Source organism: Mercenaria mercenaria, unplaced genomic scaffold (assembly GCF_021730395.1).
Source record: "Mercenaria mercenaria strain notata unplaced genomic scaffold, MADL_Memer_1 contig_1871, whole genome shotgun sequence".
Classification (NCBI taxonomy): domain Eukaryota; kingdom Metazoa; phylum Mollusca; class Bivalvia; order Venerida; family Veneridae; genus Mercenaria; species Mercenaria mercenaria.
The window spans coordinates 1,677-15,989 of NW_026459884.1; the positions used below are offsets into that span (position 1 = coordinate 1,677).

General features: G+C 37.0%; 1 protein-coding gene across 1 annotated transcript in view; it reads left to right on the forward strand.

The window, feature by feature from the left end:
• The first annotated feature begins 784 nt into the window (after positions 1-784).
• Positions 785-14,313, forward strand: part of LOC128551964 (uncharacterized) — a 65,521-nt gene continuing 51,992 nt past the window's right edge. Inside the window, exons 1-2 of the mRNA XM_053532935.1 lie at positions 785-905; positions 10,368-10,507. The gene's annotated coding sequence lies outside the window, so the exon portion shown is untranslated. The remainder of the gene's footprint in view (positions 906-10,367; positions 10,508-14,313) is intronic.

Here is a 14,313-nt window from a genome sequence, read left to right on the forward strand (position 1 = left end):
ATCATTCATAAATTCAGTTACTTATTAGCAGACCAGTTCACGCATAGTGAGAAAGATGTTCATTTCTCGTAACACATGCATGAACAACTATACAAATAGTGATACCACGATTAAACACACTTAACAAAGACAAAGCTTTTGTCAACGTCTCTTAGTTTGCATTTTAGTGTGTAAGCAGTTATGGATAATAGATAGATTGAAAGATATATAGACAAATAGATTAACAGATAGAATATAGACTAGATAGATTATTTTCTCAAATCAAATTTGAGGTAAACTGATTCAACAGCAGTACTCACAGGGGATCAATAAGAGTTGTTGCAGTAATTAAAATTATCAAAAAGATATGAGATGTTATAATTAGGATAATATAATAAAAGTAATTGCAAACATCCATTCATACACCCCTCAATCAAATCACAAATACTTATCACACACTTATGACGCACATATAGAGCAATCAAGCACCAACACGAAGTACTTAATTAAACCAACATAGTGGGTTTGCGACCAGCATGGATCCAGACCAGCCTGCGCATCCGCGCCGTCTGGTCAGGATCCATGCTGTTCGCTTTTAAAAAGCCTACTGCAATTAGAGAAACTGTTAGCGAACAGCATTATTATTATTTAATAAATATATCGTTACGGAATTATATGGAACATTCACGAGTTTCACATTAAAAGTGACGGACAATAACATTCATAACATGTAAATTGATTTATGTATTACTCAATTTCAAATCAAAATAAAACATATCCGTCTTCGATTAAAATAACTGCATAGGTTTACTACAGTTAACCTCAGGTAGTTTTTTTTCTCGTGACTTAATACTTTTTATAGATATATCGTCATACCTAGGATTAAAAACGACAAATAAAACTCAATGGATCTTATGTATATCAAGGTAAGTTTAATATGTTGACCATTTTCAAAACTTTCAAAGCTTTTTATATCAACATTTTTAAACAATTATTTTAGTTCACAAATAATTTTGCTTGTGTTTTATTGACTTAATGAGTGTCCTACATGCAGTGACATCATATCGAAATTTATGGGTTTTTTTTTTTTTGTTTTAAGTCTATGGATTATTGTCTTGAAAATTATATAAGTTTATAAATCTATTCTCAAAGATGACCGTCTGATATTAATTTTATAATGATTCACAACTATTCTAAAATCGAAAGTTGTCTTATTCAAATTTATGGGCTATATAAAGTTAACATGTATCAATACATGTATGTTCTTTATATGGTTAACGATTACCTAAAGGTTTCTCACTTTACGACAGTAGTGTCATTTTCGTATTGAATAATAGGCAAATACATTTCTAATTCAGAGATAAAACTATGTTCAAGATATGTAACATCAAAATGAAAATTAATTCCAATAAAGGGCAGCAAAATTGGATATATAGTGTTCAAAAGACTAACATCCTAGTTTGACTATCATCCTAGTTTGATTATTATAAATGTTTAAAAATACCCGATGTAAAAAAGTATGTCGCCTGTGTTTGCCAGATGTGTATGTTTGTAGTAAAATGTATGCAAAAATATTTGTATTTTTGTAAAATTATTGTCAGGTTACAATTTTTTAAATCTTCTATTATTTTCATCATCCGATAACACCCAATGATTGTTAATAGACGCTATTATTTTAACGTCGAATATCGGGCGATATAATTTTCTTAACGTGATTTAAATATATAAACCAGGAAATCAAATGATATCAGCTTCTAACACGCCGACAATCAAATGATATCAGCTTCTGTACACACCGACAATCAAATGATATCAGCCTCTAACACGCCGACAATCAAATGATATCAGTTTCTAACATATCGACAATCAAATGATATCAGCTTCTGTACACATCGACAATCAAATGATATCAGCTTCTTACACACCGACAATCAAATGATATCAGCTTCTAATACACCGACAATCAAATGATATCAGCTTCTTACACACCGACAATCAAATGATATCAGCTTCTTACACACAGACAATCAAATGATGTCAGCTTCTTACAATCCGACAATCAAATGATATCAGCTTCTTACACACCGACAATCAAATGATATCAGCTTCTAACACACCGACAATCAAATGATATCAGCTTCTTACACACCGACAATCAAATGATATCAGCTTTTAATACACCGATAAACAAATGATATCAGCTTCTTACACACAGACAATTAAATGATATCAGCTTCTTACACTCAGGACAATCGAAAAAAATATAATATACGAGTAATGTTTTGTGTATTTTAATACAGTGCTCCGGATCTAAGGAGGTAATCAACTGAAATAATTTTCCATTTTGTCAATGATAAAAATCATTTGCTAAAATTACTTTTCAGTTACTTTAAAATAATGTGCTTTAACATTAAAAAACCGCATCAGTATGGTCGTACAATTTTCAACAACTGTAGATTTGGAATTCTTTGTTAAAGAACGTGACTACATTAAAGTGTATTACAATGTAGGCATGTCAATGCAGGCTGGTAATTTTTGAAGTTGAACTAATTTCAACATAAACTGTTTATGTGCGTCTGTTCACAACGAAGCACTGACCCTGAGGACTATGTATGGGAAAATTTAAGATAGAAATAAGTGTTGACTAGACTGGCATCAGTCGTTAGAATAATAGAATAATTAAATGTAAAGGACCTGGCCATAAAATCAATCCTCTCTGATACCAGTTTCTGAAAAAATTTACAATATCTCTTGCCCTGTCTAGAGAGAAAATGTTTTTTGTTGTTGTTTTTTCTGAGAAAATATCAATGTCAGTATGAAGAAATTAATATCATTACAGATTATTTGATTTCAACAGACTTTGTAGGTCTAAGTGTTGGCTGAAAAAGGACAATATCTATTTTGCCGAACAATACCTTAACAAATATATATTTTCATATATCTGGGATAAAAGTACCGCCCGCAACAATACCTTAACAAATGTAAAATTTCAGAAATCAGGGCGGAAAAAACCGCCTTAAGCATATCAAGAAATGTAAATGAGTTTACATAAGAGAAAACTTCCAGAGTTAAAAAAATTGTCACTTGAAAGACGAGGCGGAAAGGGAGGTGAAGGCAAGATAAAACCAGAAATAAGCCAAAATAAACTTAGAGGAAGCGTGTTTTTCACTCTGGAAATTTTCAAAAAGGGAAGATGCCGTTTCCCGATTGGTTAAACGGTATCACGTGATAAAAGGAACTCCCTGATTGGCTTTTACCGCAGTACATACATTAACATAATTCTGAGTGGGACCCATTCACCCAAGTGTACAACAATGACGTAAATAATTTTATCTACCTATAAAATACATTTATGTGCATCTGTTCACAACAAAGCACTGACCCTGAGGACTATGTATGGGAAAATATACGAAAAACACCGCCACAAAGGACCAGGGAACTGGTGACCTGGGATGCCGCCCAGAAACACAGGGACAGGTGCACGAGTGTCATTTTAAATTTCCATAACAAGTTTGATGTGGGTGTGTAACAATACTAAGAAAATTATAAAGGTGAATTGCAAATGTTTGCTGCCTCAGACATTTCATACCTGCAAAAATTATAGATTGTCCAGAAAAATACAAAAAAAAAAGAACACATTAGTAATTGACTGCGGTATGCCTATAAATATTATACAAAACAATGGCTGGACATTTATATAAATATAAAGGTACATGTAGTAAACCCTGACAGATACTAATCAAGCAAAGTTCAACATAAAACATGTTCAATATTAAAAGTAAATCCGCAGCTACTACCTACAAAACGTTAAATGTCTCTGTTTAGAAATTTATACACAATTTACGTCTCAAACGATTGAGCTCGCTGCTTCAGCCAGTCGAGCAATAATAAAAGACTATAAAGTTCGCCGCCTCAGCCAGTCAAGCAAAATAGACACGTCGCAAACAATATAACATCTAAACTTGCTGCTTCAAATTGTCACTTGGAATATATTCTAAGCTCGCAGCCTCAGTCAGTCGAGCAATATATAAAACAACAACAAAAACAAACTAAAACATTAAGCTTGCTGCCTCAGTCAGTCAAGCAATACGAAAAACCCTGACTCGCTGCTTCAGTCAGTCGAGCAAATGAAAATGCAAGAAAGTAAGCTCGTCGCCTCAGCCGATCAAGCAGTACATAACGAGACTGTTCATTTGACATATTTATATTATCATATAGGTCTAGCCGTGCTAAATTCCCTCACCGTTACAGCCATGACACACTAAAAACGTACAGCTTAAATATATTTTACGCCTTGCTACCTCAGACAGTCAAGGAAGAGAGAAACTCAAATTAGTAAGCCTTGAAATACCCTTTGAAAGGGTTGCTGATTCTACCAGTCAAGACAGAATGTGACCTCTGAAAACACTCTTTACTATATGGCCATTATACAGGACCGCTGGCGAGGTTTGGACGTATGTATTTTGTGTAAACCTGTAACGACAAACGGCCTAACCGTTGAATTTGTGTAATGGAGAATTGCATGACATGGGGTAAAGTTGCCCCTCCAATACGGAATGAGTGTGTGGTGTACTTAGTGGGGTCAAGCCAACAGTTTTAGAATGCTTCGGAAAAAAGATGAAGTAAATGGACGACCGCAGCTTAATCAGATCAAAGGACCCTTCCGGGTTGAGATTGTATTTACATATTTCTTCAAGGCCTGTACTGGGCACAGAGACCGGTGTTTTGAACGGTGAAGTACTATCGTGGTTGTCTGACCTCTGGAATGTTTGAAGTACGTGAGTTTTAAGGAGGCACTTACCGCTTTTGAGTTATCATATGAAAATGTGACATTCTCTAGTTTTATTACATTGGCAGTACCGGTTTTTGTTGTGGAAATTTTCCCTAGGCGAAGTAAAGCATAGAATGCTTCTAGAAACATTGTTTTAACAGTAACAGGCTATACGGACATGTTGTAAACTTGGGCAGTGATTGAATTAATGCTCTTAGCAAAGGGAGGGTAAAACCTTGACGTTTATCCGTGACCTTTACCTCCGAATACTGTAAAGTAGTTTTTGAACTATGAAAGACTTGGTTGGATTTTTTAACCGTTTTAGCCGATGGAAATAGGATAGGGCTGATACCAAGGTTGTGATTGTTGTTGATTTGCGACCCATCTCATGGCAAACCGCATTAAATTGTGCCATTTTGTATACTGGAATCGGAAGTAACACATGGTCGGGGTAGTAAGTATTATGAAAATGTGTATATTGTTTGAAAGTATTCCGGTAACTATTTTGTGTGGAAGGAGCAAGGGACTTGTGTAGTATATGTAGAACCGATTTATTCAGAAACTTGCCTGGTATTTTGGTAGGTTGAGCGTCCATGTGAGGTGCCATTTGATGGAACTGTTTTACCTGTAAACCTGAAAGGAGATCTTGTAACACATTAGCCTTTCCTGGTATATGTTTGGCATGGATCAAAACATTATGTTACATACATGCTAAGACTAAGCGCCGTACTAACTTCATAATTAACGAGTCTTTGCAGAACTGTTTGTTAATTATGCCAACAACTGAATAAGTGTCGGAGTGTAGGGCAGTGCATTTGTTACTCAAAAAGGGGCCCCATATTTCTAGAACTGACACTATTGGGAAAAGCTCTTTGAATGTTATGTGGAAAGATGCCAACTGTGGTGGCCATACCCCCATTAAACTAACTTGTTTTAAATATAGCCCTAAAACCGAGACAGCCAGCAGCATCAGTACTCAAGTGTAATGTTGGATACCCAATGCTGGTGTTACAGTAGTAGCAGAGTTTTTCCATCGAAATGTTGTACAAACAGGTTCCAGACCTTGAGATCTCGTCTACTTTCAGCAGAAAGGGTTATATGAAGGCGAGAATTAGAAATTTTCATTGTGATGTCAATTAACCGACGTAAGAGGCGGCCCGGGACAACCACCAAACAAGAGAAGTTCAGGAGGCCAATTAAAAATTGCAATTTTTTGAGGGTTATTTTCCTGCGACCTGAATGATGTGTTAAAGTGACTGCAGCTTCCTCAGTTTGTCTAAAAGAAGACGGACCTCCATTGCGATTGAGTCAAGTTATAAGCCCATGAAAGTTATAAAATTGCCTGGCCGACTCTGTTTTTTCTTGCTTGATGGAAACCCTGTAACCTGGCAAAGTTGTAGGAATTGTTGGGGGTATCCCTGGCATTCGAGAAAGTTGTTACCTATGAAAAGGAAATCATCTGAGATATGAACTTTGCTAGGGATATTAAGTTTATTTGAAGAAATCCAATGTAGGGATGTGCTGAAATTGGAAGGCATGTATCATAGTAGTATTTTCCTTGAAATGTGATGCCTAACAGACATGATCACTTGGATATATCGGAATTAACCTGAAGGCATTCTTCATATCGGTTTTTGCGAAATAGCTACCCGGGCCATGTTTTAGAAGCGCTGTGACTGCGTTGTCAAAGGAAGCATATTCGACAGTTGCCAAGTTTGAGTCATGTGTTCATCAATGGAGTTACCTTTTTGATCACTTAAATGATAAATCAAGCGAAATCCCCCGGCCATCTGATGGAACTAACCCAATGGGTCTGGCATGAAGGTTAGGGAAAGGTCTTTCCGAAAAAGGACCTATTATGTGATTAGCGCATAACTCTGTTTGGAGTTTTTGCTTGACAATTTCAGGGTATTCAAAACAAGATTAGAGGTTTGAGCATGAAGAAGGGCGATGAGGACCAGTGTAACCGAGATGAAAACCGATAGTGAAACCTTGTATTAAGTAGTCATGACCCGGGTATCCCCTTAAGTATCTTGACAAAACATTTACTTGTATTGGAGTAGTAGGTTTACCAAATATGCTACTTTTTTGGATTACGAGTGGTGTTGGATGTTGTGGTGCTGACAGATTGTTGAGGGGTTGCGGAAAAGGTTTGTTCTTTGCTGGTGAAGGAGCATTGGCCAGAGTGATTTGGTCCCCTGCAGAACCTACAGACATGGGACCGAGGGCATCGTGGCTCTCGGCAAAAACCTCGCCGGTTGTATGTCCAGCAGGTGTTGTCGAGGAACTTGGGGGTCTACGGAAGGAGTTCTCGGAAGGACGGAATGACCTGCTGGACCCTGGGCGGAAGGGACGATTACATTGAAATGAATTATTAGGAAAAGGGTTGACATATTGTGTTGTTGTCCAGGTGTCGATCGGTAAAATTGTCTTTGAAATAGAGGAGGGGGTAAGATGTAGGTGGTGTTTTGGGTTGACTGTAATTAAATAATCTTCTGCATGAGGTAAAGCCATGTTTGGTAGCAGTAATGCAAAGTCTATGAACTTGTTGTTCTGGATTTTTTAATTAGGGACTTAGAAATTGAGTGGGCAATTGGAGTGAAAACCGGTTCGACGAAGTGTGTCTGGCTGCCAAGCATATTACCTGCAAGCTGATTTACGTGTGAATTTACGACATTATCTAAATAGTCTCGTTCCTCATCACTGTTTGAATATTCTGAAATTGACGTATTTTCGGATACTATGGACGATACATCGTTGTCTGTTTCAGGCTCAACATACTGGCGTACCGTCTGGTGCTGTAATGGAGAAGCTGTGAAGCTATCCAGGCTTCCGAGAGAGGACTCTCCCTGTATATTCTTGCATGAAGGTGGTTGCTTCTTTGAGCTTTCTGTGTCTGTTTTTTGCCCTTGTGTATTGTGTTTCTTATAACTGCCGTTATGTATTTGTTGAATGGTTTGCCCTGGGCAAGACTCAAGACTGTTACTGTTTTGTCTTTGTGAGTTTTGTTTGGATTTAGTTTTACCGCGTTTGCTGGATTGATGCTATGTCAAGGAAGGCGGAGAACGTTCACTTTGTTTTGAACAGCGCCCTCACAACAAGGTAGACTGCACGTGCTCGTTGTGGCAGAGCGCTTTTGGCGTTTCATCTGTAAGAAGAACATGATAATAATAGAATGTTACTATTTCATGTTTATATAGTGCGTCAGACCATAGTCTGGAACCTCAGAACATCATTTTGGAACCTCAGAACATAGTTTGGAACATCAGAACATAATCTGGAACCTCAGAACATAGGCTGGAACCTCAGAACATCAGTCTGGAACCTCCGATTATAGTCTGGAACATTAGAACATAGTCTGGAAAATATCAGAACATAGTTGGAAAACATCAAAAACATAGTCTGGAACATCTTAACTCGTATGGAAATCTAAAACTAGTCTGTAAAGTAAGACATTGTAACGCACTGTGAAAACTTACTATTATTATTGTGTTTCAATTATAATACATCAGAACATAGTCTGACACATCGGAACATAAAACATCTGGACCTTAAAAACGGTCCTAAGTTACTAATAATTCGAGTGGTTACAGCCGGACTAAACAAAAAAAACAACATTTTAATCTTATTTATCTTAAATATGACAACTGTCCTGTGTTAAAGGCAAATATATACTGTAAACAATCATATAAAACAAATGCAGTTAACAAATTTATGGAATTTGACAGATTGTACTGTAACTTGATATCTCATGCTTGCGAGCTGCAGTTGATAAAATAATTAAAAACTCATTCATGCTACACCACACTCGTTTATCTAGAATTGTAGGTATTAGCTGTTTTTATCAATTACCATACCATTTAAAATGTTATACTGCGTTGCATAGAGAAACCTGTCATTTGATACAACGATAAATTCCATAATAATGAAAATATCAGAAACCTTTCAGCTTATATTGTGATGAAGTGTTTGTTCACAAAAGAGTGATCTTGTTACTGAATGAAAATTTACACCAGGAAAAGGTTAGAAATATAGAGTTTTCCCACTAATAAAATATCAATAAGTAATGGTTTACTTACTTATTGGAAGTGATTTCCTTCTAGCTGAACTACGTAGTTAGCCGTAGTTAGAAAAACTGAATGTATTCTAATACCCTGCGTATGTATAGCGTCCTCCCTGCAGAGTGCGGTATACCAGAATGTCCTTTTTACAGCTATTCCAACGTACATCGGCTAGTTTTGGCGGGTGTCGTAAGTTACTGATCATCAGTCAAGGGTCAGTGAACCGCAGCCACTACACTCCTCCTCCTATGAAGGATTGCCCTCTGACGTGGACCTTGGGATGGTATTCACTGGTCCTTTACACACACACTAAGTCTTCAGACGTTATACTCCTAGATATCGAAGTACTATTATTGGGTTTCTAACCAGTAGATTAAATTAACTCACTTTTGGTTCAAAGTGCTGTTAAAGTGTAACTTCCGAAAACCGGACCTTCTGAAAACCGGAAACCTTTGAAAATCGCACGAAACTCAAGGTCCTGTTTTTGCTGTTCTTATTTCTATATACTTTTAACTTCTGAAAACCGGAACTTCCGAATTCTGAAAACCGGACGATTTTTGAAGCACCGTTTATATTTTAACACTAAAATTAACTTCCGAAAACTGAACAGCACAATATTTGCTGGAATAAAAGTGTCACCTGATAATCCGAAAACGCTGTTAACATGTTCTTTTGTTTACTATTAGCGGCGCGCGTTTATTTTGACACGCTATATAATCACAATGATCATTTGATGCAAAAGTAAGAAAGTAATTAGCGACTATTTTCATTTGTATTCAATTTATGAAAATGTGATGAATTAAATATTTTACGTGTTAAAAGCTTTCTTAATGCTTGAACGAAGAAAGATAGATGTTTTAAACGATATAGTTACATTGACTATGCATTATCAACATAAATTAAAATTTAATGTTGACGAACTCGGGACTCCAAAGAGGGTATAATGTAAGTGGAAAATGTTTGCGTTAATGCTGTTATGAAAGTTATGTTGTTTTTTTTTGTATTTGTTATTTATGTATTTATTATCCTTAATGTTTGTAATTAATTAATTTATTTATTTATTAATTTCTTTATATGTAATTGTAAAATTAAAAAGGATAATAATCTCCTTCATCCTATGTGAAAGAAAATATAATTCTTGTGCACCACGTCCACTTTGCCTACAAACTTTCAAACTTCTGAATTCCGGAATCTTCCAAAAACCGAACTTTTAGGCTGGACCGGAGGTCGTTCGGTTTTCGGAAGTTACACTGTACTGGGTTTCTGACCAGTACAGTTTTATCGCTTACTTCTGGGTTTCGAAGTACAGCTACCTAGGTTACTAACCAGCTTTTGGTACACGGAAAAAGAGGAACACGTTGGCACCCTACACCTTATATCAAGACTGAGTTGCACCTTCCAAGCTGGCAGACGATGTAAGGAGTTTGTTAATCCCTTTTTGTCTCAGTTTAGTTCTTGCTGCCCAAATGATTCTGTTGGAAGTTCTGAAATGATAAGGACAAATTTACCCACATTTTATTATGTTGTTTACATTCTTTGCTCTTATACTTATCTAGGTCTATAGTGGTTATTTACGCCTGTCCTGGATTCACTACTAGCCAGTGTTGCTATCCACCGAGGAATCTCTTTCCCGACATGGTTCAAGACGGTCGTGCTTTGCCACGAATACATTATTTCTCAAATTTACCCTGAAAAGGTAAGAAGATAATTTCTAAAATATTACCCCGTCTTTTCCACGGAGAAGTTTTCTGCATTTCCTTTTAGCACTGCAGAATCTAATAATTAGACTATGTTACCCACCTTGTAATTTCTCTGCTGAAGATCATAATCTCATTTCATTTGTCTGTGGTTTTCAGACTCATGAGCTCATTAAATATTAGCTATTAGTTGACTAACATCTCTAGACTTTCCCCTTGTTTTAATGGCAAGCCTTCATTGCGAAATAATGATCCCAGCATCTCAGTTTCCGAGAAAACTGGTTCAACCATATCACTATTCCGCAAGTAGTCCGTAGATTCATTCTTCTGCCCGTAGACAGTCGTACCCATGCCCTCCAGGTAATCCGATACGCCTACCTGATTACAAGAGTGGCCAGCCCTTGCAATATCATCCAGGAGTGATCCCTTTACCATTGGAACTGCGTCGTCTACTTCTTCTGTGAAGGAAGCCCAATTTTCATGCGCTCGCGCACAAAATTTACACCCACCACAAGGCAAGTCTTTTAGTCGTACCTAAGCATTAAATGCTCCGTACCATCTATCTGCCGGCATTCTCAATAGTACATCAGCATTTCCATGCATACGACCAGGCCTGTGTTGCAACGCCTTTTTTTACTGTGATAGTTCCTTCGACCATTTCGCAAACTGACCTTGTGGCTCCCTGAATCTAGTAAATCAGCGTTAATATGCGTGAAATGTTCTTACCTGAAAGAGTTTTTCCTCAACAGGCAATGTCTATACTGCCTCGTGAACCGAACGACAGCTCACACTGCTTTTCTAGTAGTATAATACCTACCCTGTCTTTTAGTTAATGAACAACCATAATCTATTTATCTTTCTACCCTTATGATTTCTAGGATAGTTTCTTTGAAAATGACTTTCTCCACATGTATAACAAGCATGAGACTTCGATATAAGTCGTGATCTTGTTCGTCTTATTCTCTTAACAATTTTTTGAGAATGGTTATCTGTAATCGCACCTCTAAGTCTTCGAGAGCTTTCTTCAGATCCTGCTGATGATTATCGTCACTACCTGAACTTGAAGGCTGTATTTGAGTAACAACACTTACAGGTTCTAAGTCATAATCTACCCCTTCGTTTTGGTTTTGACTTACCATGCATAACTACATGAATTTGTTGGTACCTTCTTACCATTTAAATAATCTAAATAGCTAGATGTACTGTTCCTACCATTCCTGGGCAGAATGGCAGAATTTGTTAACTGCCTGTTCATTTGAGAATGTTTCTGGTAAACCTTTTAAAGCTCTAACGGCCATGGTAGAAACCCTATCGGCCCAATCCTCCAACGTCTCACCAAATGGTTTGTGAAGATTGCATGAATTTAGCTTGAGCAGTAGCTGGTATATCATGCTTGTCAAATATGTCTGTCAATTTCTTTAGAGTTTCTTGATAATTCATTTCTCTACTATTAGAAACTACTGAAAGATATTCTAAAGCCTTCGTTTTAGGCAGTTCAAGCATTCTTCTTCTGACCAAGCGTTTGTTCTTGCGTAATGCTGTAATTGCATATAAAATGCTTTCCAACTGCCATTTCCATCATAGCTTAGATGTTTTGGAAGGGTAGCTAATGGGTCTCTCTGTCAAATTCCTGTTTGATTACCATTTGATACTGTTTGTCGTATTCCTGTTTGGCTATTATCTGAAACTGTACCTGTTCGTTGACCAAATGTTTCATCAAAATGTAACTTAGGTTTTGGTAAACCTTTTGCTATAGATGGTAAAGGAGTGAATTGTGCAGTCATTGTTTGATTATTGGTAGAACGTGACTGCCCCGGAGATGTATTCTGGACATTGCAAGATGTAGGTGTCGAAGTTTTCGGGTCACTAGGTAATTTACTTACCAAGTCATCTCTTACCGCATCATTCTGACAGGTTTTCATATTTCTTGCAGATGAGAGTAACTGCATAAAATCAGACCCCATGTGCCTCTTTTCTCTGATTTTATAGCCTTCAGGAGACTATCTTGATATTCAGGTGATTCAGGATGCTCACCAGAAGATTCAGGATGCTTACCTGATGATTCCTGAGAATGATCACTTTCACGCTCATGCAAGGTTCGATTAAGAGAGAAGTCCAATCTGACTAAAGTACATCTCCTATAACGCTATGAATAGGATCTGAGAACGACCTATTCATAGCCTCGTTCTGACGACCCTTTCGCTAGCCAATCAGAGCTTAACTTACAACATCCTGCAAATCTACATGTAGCCTTGACTTTTGATATTTACAATTCTTATGTCGTAATGTATCAGATAGCCGGCTAGCTCAGTCTGTAGGCTACTTGCTTCGTAAGCGAGGGGTCCCGGGTTCGAGCCCTGGAATGACTGCACATTTTCTTACTCTTTGACATTCGAACAAGTCGTTTGATTGGATAAAATAAAAATAGCAATACTGGAAATCCAAAATATACGGAAGACGAATGTGAATGGGTCGTTCTCATATCTTCGTTTAGAAGATCAAGTACTTTAGTCAGATTGGAGAGAAGTCAATATTGTTCAAGACTTCCTCTGGAAAGGTTGTACGGGCAATAGTTGATAAAGAATATATCTATAGCTACTTACCAAAAACTGTAAACTGTTTGTTGATTTTAATAGACAGACCAGACCCACTACACTCCTTCCCCACCACACAAAAGACAGGAGCTCTGACAAATGACAACTGTTGATGTAAAAGAGTGTTTATCTGCAACCTACAGAATAATTAAGAAATTGAATTTATTCTCTTAATTTATATATTGTTGTTTATCACTTCCAAATGTGTGGTACATCAAATATTTCCACTAGGTTCAGTGAAATATTTTATTTTCTCGGATAGGCCGTGTGCTCTCTGTTGTTCTAAAGAAGACTGTAGGTAGATACCAAATAAGGCTGTAAGTTGATATCTTAGACCTTGCTTACGGTCTTATTCTGTTTCTGGTAGATAACGATTAGTTTCAATCGTTACCCCTCCCGCTCTTGTTGAAATTCGGTAGCGTTTGCAGCGATATCTTTAAACAGCTGCCACCATTATAGTGTTTTCCCATTAATAAAATACATGTACCAATAAGTAATGGTTTACTTACCTATTGGAAGTGCTTTTCTTCTAGCTGAACTACGTAGTTAGCCGTAGGTTGAAATACTGAATGTATTTTAATACTCTATGTATGTATAGCGTCCTCACTGCCCTTTTCCCTGCTTTGGCGTGTGTCGTAGGTTACTGAACATCAGTCACGGGTCAGTGAACCGCAGCCACTACAGAAGGTACAATGTACACAGTTTGATTTGCTACTCATGTCACCATAACAAGATAAAACAAACAAAGATGTAATCTTGAAATGTTATACTGTATCGTTTAAATAGCACGGCAATCTGTTACACCTATTAATCATTAACTTTGTTAGCCTGCATGGACAGATTCCTGATAAATTCAGAAAATAAGTAAACCACTCAACCCTTACAGTCTGTTATAAATTGTCTTATGTTTTGTATATTATTGACAACAAGACACACATCGTAAAGACGGACTCATAGGCTCTGTTTGGTCTGCCTTGTAAGCTATAGTGAAAACATTATCAAAGCAGTAGGTTATATAGAATAAAATTTGGTCAAAAGTAAACCATGAATCTGCTGAACAATATTGGTATACTCTTTTCAAATCTAAAGGAATTATAATAAGCATGGAAAGATATACTTAAGCTACGTATCTTGTTCTAAGTCTGTAGCCCTCTGTTTAATGTGTTAACCACTGACGCATGGATGTTGGAATATAATTTCCGTTGCCCCCC